We start from the raw sequence: 15,329 nt of genomic DNA, 5'->3' as shown, positions 1-15,329 counted from the left end.
ATTGTATTTACTACTTCCTATTCTTCTTCAATGCTCTATGTGTGTGTGTGTGTCTCTCTCTCTCTCTCTCTCTCTCTCTCTCTCTCTCTCTCTCTCTCTCTCTCTCATTTTCCTAGCTTTTGCAAGTGTTTCTAAGCTTCAAATTTTATCAAGAAGGGTTTAAAGTTTGTAATGTGGGCATGCCTTAAAACATATTCAATTGTCTCTTCTGCTTCTTTCTCTTCTTCTAGTAACTACCACTACCATCACCACCATAACTAGCACCACCACCACCACCATCACCACTACTAATACCACTATCACTACTAATAAAACTAATAGCCATCATGAGCATGAGTGCTAGATTAGCACCAACACCAACACACTACAACAACCTCCATCCATAGTGTCCAATTAGTGTTAAAATAAGGGGCAAAAACTAAAACAAGAGTAACACTACCAATAATGTGTAAATAATCAACTTTTAAGATGGATGTGTAGTATCCAAGGTTGATGCTTTGAAGATATCAAGCCTTTGGTACAAATAGTGTATATTTACTTTGAAGAATAGTTGATTTTCATCATTAGTTTCTTATTGCTTTATAATAACTAGGACACAAGGAGTTTGGGTTTTTGTTTATGAAATTTTCCACCACACTATAGGGTGAGAGTATGGTAAGGTGGTACCAAAATAGGTTATTTAGGACGAGCTAGGCTAGCTCCTACTAGCTTGCACTTTAATGTTTATCCCATGGCATACCCTATCATGCTATATATAATTGGAAAGGTCTTGATGAGAAGAATCCAAAAAGCTATACTCCAAAGATCTAGGTATTTTTTACAAAAAATTTATTGGCTTACCTTGTTAAATGACTTGACTAAATAGATTAGTAAGTGGTCCACCTTAGTATGCTTTCATGCTTAATATATAGTTCTAGCTTTAACATCACTTTCATCATAGAAAGCAACAATGGTGCATTGTTGGAGTAGTCTTCCTTGATCACAGTTGAATGTATAAAGAGAAGCAATTTGAAGAGTTATTCACGTATAAACTAATATTGACAAAGTGCATTCTGAAATATTCTCTCACTACAAGGGAATGGGGCAATGGTGACGGTGATTTGCAGCACAAAATAGTTGCCTCACTATCTGCATTGATATTAGCATTGCTATTAGTGTCGTTAATTTCTATATGTGATGCTAATAGTGATGCAGATATATTGACACTTATAGTGACGCTAATTGCAAGGCAAATAGCGACGTCGATGTGAGATAAAAAAGTGATGACCTCGAGTGCAGCATTTGGTGCAAACATTTTCAAGAGAGAGTGAAAGATAGAGTGAGAGAGATCACCACATTGAGAGAGAGAGAGAGAGAGAGAGAGAGAGAGAGAGAGAGAGAGAGAGAGAGAGAGAGATCTCCTCACCACCATTTCCATTGTCTGCGAAGAAGAGGGAGAAGTGCGCGAGGGAGAAAGAGGGGATATTGCAAAGAGGAGGCAGAAAAGAATTCATCTTCCGGCATTTGAGGTAGGTACATTACCTCTTCTTGTTTTGCTTTTGTATTTTCTTCTTTTCTTTTTTTATTTTTCTTTGTAATGAAATGCATTAAAAGAGAGGGAGAAAGGGAGGAGAAGGAAGGGAGAGGACGAGAGAAAGAGAGAGAGAGAAAGGGGGGAAAGGTAACAAAAAGAGAGAAATGAGATATGAAGGAAGGGAGAGGAAGAGAGAAAGAGAGAGAGAGAAAGGGGGGAAAGCTAACAAAGAGAGAGAGGAAGAGAGAAATGAGATATGAAGGAAGGGAAATAGGAGAATGAGTAAGAGAAACAACGAGGGGGGAAAGACAAAGAGTGAGACAACAAAGAAAGAGAAAGAGAGAAAGAAAGAGAGGGGAGAGAGAAAGAGAGAGGGAGAGAGAAGGAAGAGGTAGAAAAGAAGGGTGATGTAAAGAGAGGGAGGAGAGTAAAAGAAGAGAGTTAGAGAGGGGGAGAAAAAGAGATAGAAAGAGAGAGAAAAAGAGATATAGAGAGAACTACAAATAGGGATCGAGAGAGAGGGAGAGAGGAATAGGAAAAAAAATGAGAGAATTAGAAAGAATTGAAAGATAGAAAAATAAAGGGGGAGGAAAAAGAGAAATACAAAGAGAGGTGGGGACAATGGGTCTTTCAATGTCCTTATATTTAACATTTTTTATTTTCTATCTTTGATTTTGATTATAACGAGATGCATTGAGTGAGAGTGGGGAGGGAAAGAGAGAGAGAAATAGAGAGAATAAGGGAGGGAAAGGAAGAGAGAGAAGAAGTGAGAGTGGGGAGGGAAGCTGAGGGAGAGACATAAATAATAAGAGAGAGAAAGAGGGGGAGAGAGAAACAAAGAAAGATAAAGAAAGGGAAAGAGAGAGAGAGAAACAAGGGTTGGGAGAGTAATTGAGAGGGGGATCGATAAAGATAAAGAGATGGGGAGAGAAAAGGAATGAACAAAGAGAGGTGGAAGGAGGCAAACAAAGAAAGAGAAAGAGAGAGAGAAAGAGGAGTGGGGAGAGAAATAGCGAGGGAGATATATAAAAATAGATAAAGGTAAAGGGAAGGGGAGAGAAAAGAAATAGAGAGGAAAAAAATGGAGAGAATAGAGAGATGGTGGAGAGAGAGAAACAATGAGAGGGAGAGAGAGAAAATGAGAGAAATAAAGAGATGAAGGGAGATACATAAAGAAAGGAAAAGGGAGAGAGATAAAGAGGGGAGAGAGAAATGAATGGAGAGAAGAAGAGAGATGGTAGAGAGAGAGAGAAACAATGAGAGAGAGAGAGGGGGGAGAGGGAAAAAAAGAGATGAAAGGATGCAAACAAAGAAAGGGAAAGGGAGAGAGAAAGAGGGGTTGGGAGAGAAATAAAGAGGGGAGAGAGAAAAAGAATGGTGGAAAATATAAGAATGGAGAGCGAGAAAGATAAATAGAGATTAAAATGGAGGAAGATCATGAATGAGGGAAACAAAAACATATTGTTCATAGACCAAATGGAGAACGATGATGGTAATGACATCCAAGATTGCCAAATGTATCTTAATAAGCATGTCTGGTGTCCTTGCACTCAGTGCAAGCTGGCAATCACATAAAAGTATAACTTGTCCATAGACCACCTATGATCCTTTGATGAGTTCAATCGGAGATCATTGACCAGGTAATCTCAGATTTTGAGTGAACGGTAAGAAAAATGTGTATCAATTATGCTTTACATTCACAAAGTAATTGAATATGACATACAAAAAAATTAGATGTGCACTGGAAATTTATATAGAGAGGTGAAGCTTCATCCCAAGGAATACACCTATTGAGACCGTACCCGTCAGAAGAGTTCATGGGCATGCCATGGATGGAGTGCCTTAGCTGATATATCAATTAGAGGGCGCGTCACAGACTACACCCTTAATACTAGAGGAGACAATGGCCCTTTCGAACCTTTCTCCAATCTTGAAGCCTGAGATGGAGGCAATGATTGATGCATTACTGCCCATGGATGCCGAGTCATCTAATCCACTAATGAGAGAAGAAGCATCCATACCATTGTATGATAGGTGTCGAGTATCTTGCTTAAAGACAATGCTTATGCTCCTAACTGTGTAGGAAAAGTACAGGTGGAGTGATGTGAGTGTAATCGAGTTGTTCAGGTACATTCTATGCTTCGTTGATTTTGAATCCATTATAAAAAATGATTTTTATACTCTTTAAGGGTGCTTCATTTTTTTAAAAAGGTTGCTAAAATATCACATATTATCACCTAAAACAACGATGCTTGAGTTTTGTTATGATGTACGATCGGTGTTATGAAAGCTTGGCATGGACTACAATAGCATCCATGCATGTGTCAACAGTTGTGTGCTATTTTGAGGAGACTACAGGACTATGGAGACATTTCCTAAGTGTGGTGCTCACAAGTATTGATAGGGCTTGTAAGGGAAAACCGTCCCTCAGAAGATTCTTAGACACTTTTCACTTATATCACATATACATCACATATATGTTTCGTATGTCAGGCATGACGAGCTTGACAACATGGCATGCATAGAATAGATCCATAGATGGAGTCCAACAAATATCAATAGATTCATATGCATGAAGTGCCATTGATTCCACCTTTCTAGGCTTTGCATGAAAGCCAATGAATCTTCAGCTTGGTCTTGCTATGGATGGAGTGAATTCATTTGGTCTCCACTTAACTTCTTATAGTGTGTGGCTTGTAGTCCTTATTAACTCCAATATCCTGCCATGTCTTTCTACAAAGAAAGGACACTTGATCCTTAACTTACTTGTTCTTGGGCACTACAAAGTCAAGAGCATGGATGTTTATCTCCGTCCAATAGTTGATGAGCTCAAGATTTTGTGGGAGGAGGGGATCACTGTTTGTGGAAGACATGAGCAAGCACGATGGTTGACGGTCTGCTAATATATGAGCCATTTTCATATTGACCATGCATGGCTTTTCAAGATTTGGAAAGTGCTTAGGTAAGTGGGCTTGTGGTCTCATTGTTAATATCTAACATGCCTCATTCAAGTTTGTGTTAACTAGATAGGTGTATTGTACAGGTTTGGTTATCTCAGATTATCATGTATTTCCATTGTGTGGGCCACAATTAAGACTCCCGAAGTTCATGGACCATGAAAAAGATAGTATATTAGAGACACATTGCTTTCTTGCCGGAGGGTCATGAACTGAGGGAAGGTTTTCTTGGACGCCCATGTCACATAGATGGTCAGACACACTCAAGGCAATCAAAAGTGGTGCCTCAAAGCTTGAGTGGCTAGATGCAATAGATTTACGGAGACTTAGGGAGGAGGCCATAGATTCTCTAAGATAATGGTGACAGTAGTGGGAGGCAACGAGGGCATAATTGGAGGCAGGGGTTGTGCATTATCTGGGGAGTGGTGGCCACAGGAGTTATTTGGAGGACTTTGTAAGTTTTCTTTTGGTTCTTCTTACTTTCTTATTTGAAAACTTGTACTAACAACCTTATTTCTAACAATTCTATTTTGTTTTCTTTGTAGTACTCCATCACAAACTATGATCCCACAAGTTTGGAGACTCGATATGCAGAGAGACATGGTCTCATTGTACTTATCGATAGATTGTACATGTGGTGTGGCCTAGTAAGTCAATCCTCTTTCTTTTCTGTAGGTCATTAGTTTTTTTTTGTGATGCACTATGTATGGTAGACTAATGTCTAATTGTTCATTTTGCAGAGTCCATTCGACACTCCTTTATGTCACAACGAGCTTTCAGATGGTAAGGATCTGTAGCACGCGCTTGGATTCGTGGAGCACACATCATTTTCTTTTTGGGTAGTGTAATTTGTGCAGGTCTCTTCCATGTAGCATTCCTTAGACATATTTATCATTCTTTTTGTATAAAATCATACTTTGTGATATTTACAAATAGATTTCCATATTTGTTTTGGTTGTCCTCTCCATGGCTCCATGTAATTTTATGAGTTTGTCATCACTAGTCTTGTACTTATTTTATGAGTTATTAGCCTTATGGTTTTAAATAGTTTTTGTGCATGTCTTGATGACAATTGCATATCCAATATGTAATTGCTTTGTAGAATATTATTTAGCAAATGGTGTTGTGGGTGGCAGAGGAGAGCTTGTTGCCCTATCACCAAATTGTTTTCTTTGTAATCATCACTATTTGCATTGCTAATTTATTGCACATGTCACTATCTTAATCGCTATTTGCATTGCTTTTGTGATGCTAATAGTGACAAAAATAGCGATGTTATTAGTAGTAAATTTATAGAGATGCCCATACCGAAGCTTTTAGGGATGATGGGGGTAATTTTTTAAATGAATATTTACGTTGCTTTGAATGTCAGTATCTGGCCTGTATCTTGTAGTGTCTCTTTGCAAATTAGAGAATCCCCTTCCATTTAACTATTGTAAAATCCTTATCGGTAGCAATCTATGAAAGGGAAGTGGAACCCAGGAGGAAGAAACTTGGTGGTGAGAGCTATGACGGCGGATGGAGAGCAAGAGCCAAGAGAGAGAGATACTCAAAAGTGGGAACTCCAACAACCACAATGTGTGACTGGGCCTTCCTTTATTCAAACTGTCACTAAAAGAATAAAGAATAAGTGACTTTGATGGGCGGCCACTACCTGTAGTCTGCAGTGGCGAGTATTGTCAATATAGTAATACACGGGCGGCTAGGCGGAGGCGCCTTTACCCCCAACAACCTCCCACTTAAAGGTGAATCTGCCCCAGTGAGAGGGAAAAAAGAAAAGACAGTACAACATGTACACATGTACAACAGGATAAGGAAAAAGACGTCATCTCATCCAACGCCCATCAATCTCCTGAGAAAGGCAAAGCGCTTGGTAGTGAGGCTCTTCGTGAGCATGTCTACAGGATTTTGCTCAGTTGCAATCTTGATAAGGTCAGCAGACCTGTCCTCAACGACCTCGCGAATTAAGTGATACCTCGCCTCAATATGTTTCATCTTCGCATGGAAGACCGGATTCTTGTCCAACTGAAGGCCAACTGAATGGGACTCATGGAATCCGAATATAGTGTAGGCATAACATCTGTTGTCATACCAAGGTCAGCAATCAAACAGCCTAACTAGATAGCCTCCTTGCAAACCTCTATGGCTGCAATATACTCGGCCTTTGTAATAGAAAGGGCCATTTACTTCTGCGCCTTGGACATCCAAGAGATAGCACCTCCAGCATAATTCAGAGTCAATGTACCCCATGACTCTTGTATCATGGTTGCCATAACAAAGACACATATCTACTGTGCCCTTGAGGTACCTCATGATACCCTTCACGACATCCCAATGTTTTTCTTGCCAGGTGTAGCCATATAACATGCCACAATCCCAATTGCAAAAGCAATATCTAGATGGGTGGCTATCATGGCATACATAAGACTGCCCATGGCTAATGCATAGGGAATCTTGGCCATCTCGGCTCTCTGCTCATTTGTTTACGGACAATCGTCCTATGAAACCTTCACATGAGAAGGTAATGGACAGCCAATAGGCTTAACATCCTACATGCAGAGGTGCTCAAGGACTTTATGAATGTACTCCCTCTATGTGACAGATAGAGTAGTCCCTGAGATCTATCATACGTAATGCGCATACCAAGTATATGAGAGGCCTATCCCAGATCTTTCATCTCAAAGCTCTTCTTGAGAGAAGCCTTAAGAACATCTAGCTTCTTATGAGTTGTCCCAGCTAAAAGCATGTCATCCACATAGAGTATCAAAATTAGTAAAGAATCGTCACATGCTTTCTTCGTGTACAAGCACGGATCCATAGCACTGCGATTGTAGCCCTGTGACTACATGAATACATCAAACTTATAGTACCATTCCCTAGGTGCCTGTTTCAAGCCATATAGACTCTTCTTTAGCTTGCACACTAGGTGTTCTCTGCCAGGGTCTGCAAAGCACTTAGACTATTGCATGTAAATCTCATCATGCAAGCCCCCATGTAAAAAAGTTGTCTTGACATCCATCTAGTACAAGTCCAAGTCAAGTTGTGCAACCAAGGCCAAGACTAAGCTCTTGCTTAAAACCCTTAGCAACCAATCGAGCCTTGTATGCCAGCTTGGGGTGTCCAAGGGTACTTTTCAGCTTGTATACCCACTTGCATGGCAAAGCCTTCTTACCCTGAGGCAAGGAAACCAAATCCCAAGTCTTATTCTTATGCAATGAGTCAAGCTCAGACTGCATAGCCTTCTCCCAAGAGTGACAATTACCCCTGCGCATAGTCTCATCATAAGTGAGAGGCTCTCCTGCATCTGTAACTAGTACATAATCCATAGAGGGTGCAAAAAGGTTAGGAGGTCATCTATCTCTAGTAGAATGCCTCAACCCAAGCTCTACTGCCTGACCGACATCCTGTCTAACATTAGCATGTCTAGCATTTGGTCCATGAGCATCAAGTGATGCCACATGCTATCTAGCTAGTCATGGAGTAGGCTAAATGGGAGCAGGTGGCTCCTCCTGAAAGATAACTCTACATACCTCAACCACTTTCTCAGGCTGCATATGCATTTTGTCCTCATGAAAGATGCCATCATGACTGCGGATCACTTTCTGTGCTTGTGGATCCCATAGATAGTAACCCATCTCTCCTACATCTCCATAGCCAATGAAAATGCATTTAACACTTTTAGGATCCAGCTTATTGCATTTGTCCTTGGACACATGGCAGAATACCTCACATCCAAAGACACGTAAATGATCATAAGAGGGAGGCTTGCCTGCCCATACATTCTCTGCAACTTGAAAGTCAATGCCACTTCTAGGTGACCTATTAATGAGATGCACTGCAATAGTAACTGCCTCAGCCCAAAAGTGCTACGGTAAGCCAGCCTGGCTAAGCATGCTACGGACCCTTTCCTGAATGCTCCTATTCATGTATTCAGCCATACCATTCTAGGGTGGGATGTAAGGGGCGGTCAACTGACCCTTAATACCCCGCTCATCACAAAACTGCTCAAAAGCACATGATATATACTCACCCCCATTATCTGACCTTAGGCATTTGAGCCTTTTCCCAGGCTGGTTCTTTGCCAATGCAAGCCAACGCTGAAATGTGTCTAAGACATAGGATTTTCTCTTTATGGGATAAGACCAAACCTTACGTGAGTAATCATCTATGAAAGTAACAAAGTACTTTGCCCCACCAAGTGACTGATAGGGCATCGGCCCACATACATCTGAGTATACAAGAGCCAAGGGCTCACCCATGCGTTTCTCACCAGACTTTTTATGTGTATTTTTAGTTTTCCTGCCATATGAACAATGATCACAAGAATCAAAATGTGAAAAGTCAAAAGGTGGAAGATACTGCAAAGCACGGAGCATTTTCATTCCTTTAAGAGACATATGCCCCAAATGAGCATGCCAAAGGGATACATGGGGAATAGAACCCACAGACAAAACATGATCCAATGTAGCTCTAGATACAATAAGGGATAGAGGCTGCCAGACTTGGCACCTCTTGCAAGTACAAGCTTTCCACGAGTAAAATTCCATGCAGAGTCTCCAAAAGACACAAAATACCGTGCATCATCAAGCTATCCAGTTGACATAAGGTTGCGAGTCAACGTAGGTACATGGCATACATAATGTAAAACAAAAGAATTGCCAGAAGGAAACTGTAGCCTAACATTTCCAATGCCCACAATGTCAAGAGACCTCTCATCACCAAGACACAAAGAACCAGACATGGTACGATAGGTATGAAACCAATCTCTATAGGGTGTCACATGAAAGGACACACCCGAATCCAAGAGCCAGTATTGCGTATACATAGAATGTATCTCAGAAGTCTGTAAGGCATTGCATGAAGAATTTTCAAGTATGAAATCATCATCTGAATCAGTGATTTGCATGACATTAACCTCTTCTATCTTCACATTGGACTTTGCAGGTACAATACTGCGCTTAGAAGACTTTTCCTGCACTTTTTCTTTTCCTTTTTCCTTGCCTTATCATCACGCATTTTATGGCATTGTGGCCTAATGTGTCCTGCTTTCCCACAATAATGACAGGTAATATTAGACTTTCATCCACGGGACTTACTACAACCACATGACTTTGTCTTTGAACTCAATATCCTGTGATAACTGACTCTTCATGATAGCATGAAACTGACTGAAATGAGATGAAAGGGAGGTCCCCTCCTTCATGCAAAGGTCCATTAACTACTTCAACCAATACATCTATGATGCAGGACTCTGTTGCGCATAGAGCTCCTGAATTTTCTTCCATAAATCCCATGCACTCTGATTCTCATCTTCAACAACATTATGATGGACCTCTTCTAAGAGTGACAAAATAATGGTAAACTTGCATAGCTCATCAACTTCCATCCAAACATCATCATCCATATCCTCAGGTTTAATGCCCTTGAAACGCAAGGGTTTAATCTATAGTTTCTGCACCAAAAATTGCCATATTTGGGACTTCCAATACCCATAGTTGGTACCATCCAACTTAACAATGTTAAAGAGAGCTATATCTTTTAGATGACCAGCCATTCTGTCCCAAATCAAAGCAAAAAGGCAAAATTGCAGGTTGCTATAATTAGCAAAAAATGCACTAAAACCACTATGAAAACTGGCTGAAAGGATGGATTTCACCAAGAGAAGCACCTCTCCACCAAATATAACCAAGATAACATCAAATAGTAAGCATTACCCTCATAGAAGTGCTCAAAATCTGGAGATTTCAGCTTATTGTAATAAATGACAACAATATGCAAAACTGTTTTAAAATGAAGCAATCACTGCTACATATGTCACTACAACTGCCAGGTAGCAAGATACATCCAACAGTGAGTTGGGGCAAGAAGGTACCAAAAATTGTCAAACCAATCACCTGTCAAGCAAGAGACATCTCATAGGTCTAGAAGTTATGCATGTAATGGGTCTCGGGGTAAGAGAAGAGACCAAGCACAAGCACAACTGATAGAGCAATAAGCTCAATACATAACCATCCAAGGTGCACACAAAACTGACAAACTTGTGTGACAGAGATAGGTGCCTGCCCCAATAGGCATATCAAATCAGCCCACTATAGTGAAAATGTAGACATAAAGCTCTCAAGAGAGCAAATGCATGTAACTATCCCACAAGCTCAAGCTCATATGTAAATAAGACTCTGTGTACATCCGAATATACCAAGAGGCTCCCACTGGAAGTGAAGTCAGATGCAAAGAGAGCAAGCAACGCTCTAATACATCAAATACATAGCATTAGACATGCCAAAACCCAATAGGGTACATCCGGAGCTCTAATACATCAAATACATAGCATCAGACATGCCAAAACCCAATAGGGTATATCCGGAGCATAAATCCCAAGCTATCTGAGACCAGTAAAGCATAAGCCTAAAAGCATTCAAAAAGCATGTAAGTGACAACCAAGTGTAATGCCCAGTAGATCCAAAATGCTCAAATATATCTGAAGATGAAGCTCCAAGTAACTGTCAAGCATGGGCAATCCAAGTGGCATCCATATCTGACCAAAGCATAAATGCAAAGGCCTGAATGACAATAGGCATAGACTGGTCCAAAGAATACCAACAACTGAAGCCAAATGCCAGTGAAGAACGACCAAGTCAGAGCTTAATCCAAGCTCAAAAGCATTCCAAAACCAAGAAGAAGCATTTGAAAATCTCCAAATACATCGGTATGATAATTCAAACCTCAGTGAGCACTCCGTATCCATGAACCAATGCATACACCAAGTAAATGAGCTTCAACCCATTGTATTATAGCAAGCAATTGACTGTTAAATGAAGCTCAAATGGTGCTCAAATCTGCTCCAAATTAGTCCCAAAGCATAAACATAGCATCCCATAACATCCGGGCATCATCGGGCATAAATAGGAATCAAAAGGGGCAATGCCAAGAAGCATCAAATAGTAAATGTTAAGTGCTACCTTGTTTTGACATTCCTGGGACTGTGTATATAGCAAAGGGCTGAAGGGGGAAGCACTCGAATCAATCACCAAGAGTCAAGAACTAATGACGGGGAGTCAAGCAAAGCCTAGGAGGGTTGCTAAGAGTGCGAGGAAGCCGAGGAGGAGCAGGGAAATGCCGGGGAGTAGATCAGCCCAACCCCCTAAAAATGCACCGAAAATTGTGCTGGCTATTCCTAGGGGTTGGGGGATCTTCAACAGACCTCGAGGGAACTTGGCAATGTGAAGGGGGACTTCAATACAGCTTGGGAAGAAGCCGTCGAAGGTCCGGAACCTCGGGGAGGAGGTGGGAGATCAAAACATACTTGTAAATGAAGGTGCCATGGCTGCCATTGAAGCTCGGATTGAAGCTCTTCAAATCTGGGTTGAAGAGAATGCCGGGCAAGCTTCAATGCCTTTGCTCTGATACCCATTGAAAGGGAAGTGGAACCTAGAAGGAAGAAGCTTGACGGTGAGAGCTATGGCAGATGGACAGCAAGAGCCAAGAGAGAGAGAGAGACTCAAACGTGGGAACTCCAACAACCACAATGTGTGGCCGGGCCTTCCTTTATTCAAATTGTCACTAAAAGAATAAAGAATAAGTGACTATGACGGGTCACCTGCAGTGTGCAGTCACGGGTACTGTCACAGTATAGTAATACATTGGCGGCTAGGCGGAGGCAGCTTTACCCCAACAATCTACACATTTTGATTGATCTTATAATGGTGCCCCAATTTGCTTCCAAGGAGCTTGTATTCATCTTCCCCTCCACTTTGAATGTGAACTCTCTCTTCTGTCTTCCTCCCCCCTCTCTCATGCAAAATTACTTACCTTTCGTTTTCATATTGGTGCTTTAGAATCAATGGTATATCTTGATTGAATTCCATCTACTCACATACTCATCTATCAAGTGCTTTTTGATTTGCTCTATAGTCACCATTTTTTGATTTCTTGAATTCATTAAAAAAATGACAAGGTTAGAAAAATGGAAATTCTACACGTAGCTATTCATTGAATTTAGATAATGACAAGTTACACACTCCTACTAAATATGGATATCTAGCACATATAAAGACATCATATCCTCCAATCTACATCTGAGAGACGGTTCGATAGTATCACGTCATAACATGACCAATCATACATGATGAAGAGGTGTACTATTTAACTTGTAGCAAAGGCTATTGAAAAAGGGCTAGAAGTAGAAGGAATGCTAGTAGTAAGAGTGTTGGCGATAGAATGTAGAGGGAGAAGCAATATAAGTAATTTCTAAACAAGCACCATCATGTGGCTATGCACCAATTAATTTAGAAGTGGATCAGTAAAAGTAGAGGGAGAATAAATATAAGAAACATCTAGAGAAGCATCATAGTGTGGCCATGCACTAAACAAGAATCATCATGTGGTTATACACTAAACAAACAACATCATGTGATTGTGCACTAGTGAGCATGGAAGTGGATCCTTGAAACATTTGTTGAATATGGTCATTGTCTATGGTTCTATGTAGTGAGCATGTCATGATGTGGTTCTATATTTACTACTTTATAGATCTTTTCCTAGGTTGTGAGGCATCCACCCCTTGGCTAGGCCATCAAAGGGGATGACCTTCAATATGTTCCAATTTGTAATGATACCATTCTAGCCATCCAAGTGAAAGGTGAGAAGGATCGAAGCTTGCTTGGAAGTGAGTTATGGCGGAGAGCAAGAGCAAGAAGAGAGAGAGACACACAAATGGGAACTCCAATAGTCACAATGTGTGATCAGGCCTTCCTTTATTCAAACTGTCACTAAAAGAATAAAGAATAAAGTGACGATGACAGGCACCCGCCACCTACAGTGTGCAATGGCGGGTATTATCAATGTAGTAATACAAGGGTGGCTAGGCAGAGGTGCCTTTACCCCTAACAACCTCCCACTTAAAGGTGAATCTGCCCTAGTGAGGAGTGAAAAGAAAAATAAAAGACAGTACAATGTACACATGTATAATAGGATGAAGGAAAAACGTCATCTCATCCAATGCCCAATCAATCTCCTGAGGAAGGCAAAGCGCTCAATAGTGAGGCTTTTCGTGAGCAGATCTATAGGATTTTTGTCAGTGGAGATCTTGACAAGGTCAACAGACTTGTCCTCCATGACCCCACATATGAAGTGATACATCACCTCAATGTGTTTCGTCTTCGCATGGAAGACCGGATTCTTGGCTAGCTGAATAGCACTCATAGAATCCAAACGCAACGTAGGTATAATATCAATCCCAATGTAGGTATAGTATCAATCCCAAGGACATGAACCAAACGGCCCAACCATATGGCCTCCTTGCAAGCCTCAGTGGCCGCAACATACTCGGCCTCAATGGTAGAGAGAGCCGTATACTTCTAAACCCTGGACATCCAAGAAATAGCACCTCCAGCATAGGTAAAGACATAGCCGCAAGTGGACTTTCTACTATCTGCATGTCTTGCATAATCGGAGTCTGTGTATCCCACAACTCCTATATCCTGGCTGCCATAGCAAATACACATATCTGTTGTGCCCTTCAGGTATCTCATGATACTCTTTCCGGCATTCCAATGCTTTTTTCCAAGTGTAGCCATATAGTGTGCCACAACACCAACTGCAAAGGCAATATTTGGACGAGTGGCTATCATGGCATACATCAAACCGCCCATGGCTAATGCATAAGGGATCTTGGCCATCTCGGCCCTCTGCTCATCTAACAATCGACCTGTGAAACCTTCACATAAGAAGGTAATGGACAGCCAATAGGCTTTACGTCCTGCATGAGGAAACGCTTAAGGACTTTATGAATGTACTCCCTCTGTGAGAGGTAGAGGTGTCCCTGATGCCTGTTGGGCTTAATGCGCATACCATGAATGTGAGAGGTCTGTCCCAAATCCTTCATCTCAAAGCTCTTCTTCAGCTGAGATATAAGAGCATCTAGCTCATCATGAGCTTTTCCTGCTAATCCACATAAAGTACCAAAATAAGCAAGGAGCCATCACGGCTTTCTTCGTGTAAAGACACAGATCCATAGCACCCATGTTGCAGCCTTGTGATTGCATAAAGGCATCAAACTTATGATATCACTCCCTAGGTACCTGCTTCAAGCCATAAAGTCTTTCACGCTTGTGCATAGCCTCATCATAGGTGAGAGGCTCTCCTGCATCTGTAACTAAGACATAATGCATCGAGGGCTCAAATCTATCAGGGGGATGTCTATCTCTAGTAGACCATCTCACTACAGCAGGCTCTGTTGCCTGTCCAACACCTTGGCCATGTGTACCAACTGCTGTAGCAGGTTGACCATCTGACTGTGCAGGCTATACTAGAGCACGGGGCTCCTCCTAGAATATAACCATGCATATCTCTACCACCTTCTCAGGCTGCCTATGCATCTTGTCTTCATGGAATACTACATCATGGCTGCGGATGACTTTCCACGCTTGCGGATCCCAGAGGTGGTAACCCATCTCGCCTGCATCTCCATAGCCAAGGAAAATGCATTTGACACTCTTAGGATCCAACTTAGTACACTTGTCTTTGGACACATGGAAGAATGCCTCACATCCAAAGACACGTAGACGCACATAAGACGGAGGTTTCCCAGTCCATACCTCCTCTGCAACCTAGAAATCCAAACCACTAGAAGGTGATTTATTTATGACATGCACAGTTGTACTGACTGCCTCAGCCCAAAAGCTCTGGTAAGCCTGCATGGCTAATCATATTGCGTACACACTCCTGGATGGTTCTATTCATCCGCTTAGCCAAACCATTCTGGGGTGGGGTATGGGGGCGGTCAATTGACACTTAATATCCCTCTCGTCACATAGTTTCTCAAAAGCATGTGACACATATTCTCCCCCATTGTCAGTCCT

General features: G+C 41.4%; 1 long non-coding RNA gene across 1 annotated transcript; it reads left to right on the top strand.

Annotated features, from left to right (window-relative positions):
* The first annotated feature begins 2,215 nt into the window (after nt 1–2,215).
* Nucleotides 2,216–5,346, top strand: LOC148032804 (uncharacterized). Its single transcript, XR_015691667.1, has 3 exons — nt 2,216–4,924; nt 5,016–5,117; nt 5,211–5,346. It is a non-coding gene; the product is annotated as an uncharacterized LOC148032804 (long non-coding RNA).
* The last annotated feature ends 9,983 nt before the right edge of the window (nt 5,347–15,329 follow it).

The sequence above is a fragment of the Lygodium microphyllum genome, chromosome 8 (genome assembly GCF_053477565.2).
Source record: "Lygodium microphyllum isolate KBCC chromosome 8, Lygodium_microphyllum_v1.1.10, whole genome shotgun sequence".
Classification (NCBI taxonomy): domain Eukaryota; kingdom Viridiplantae; phylum Streptophyta; class Polypodiopsida; order Schizaeales; family Lygodiaceae; genus Lygodium; species Lygodium microphyllum.
Note: the sequence above shows the minus strand (reverse complement) of the source record. Positions and strands in the feature narration are given on the sequence as shown.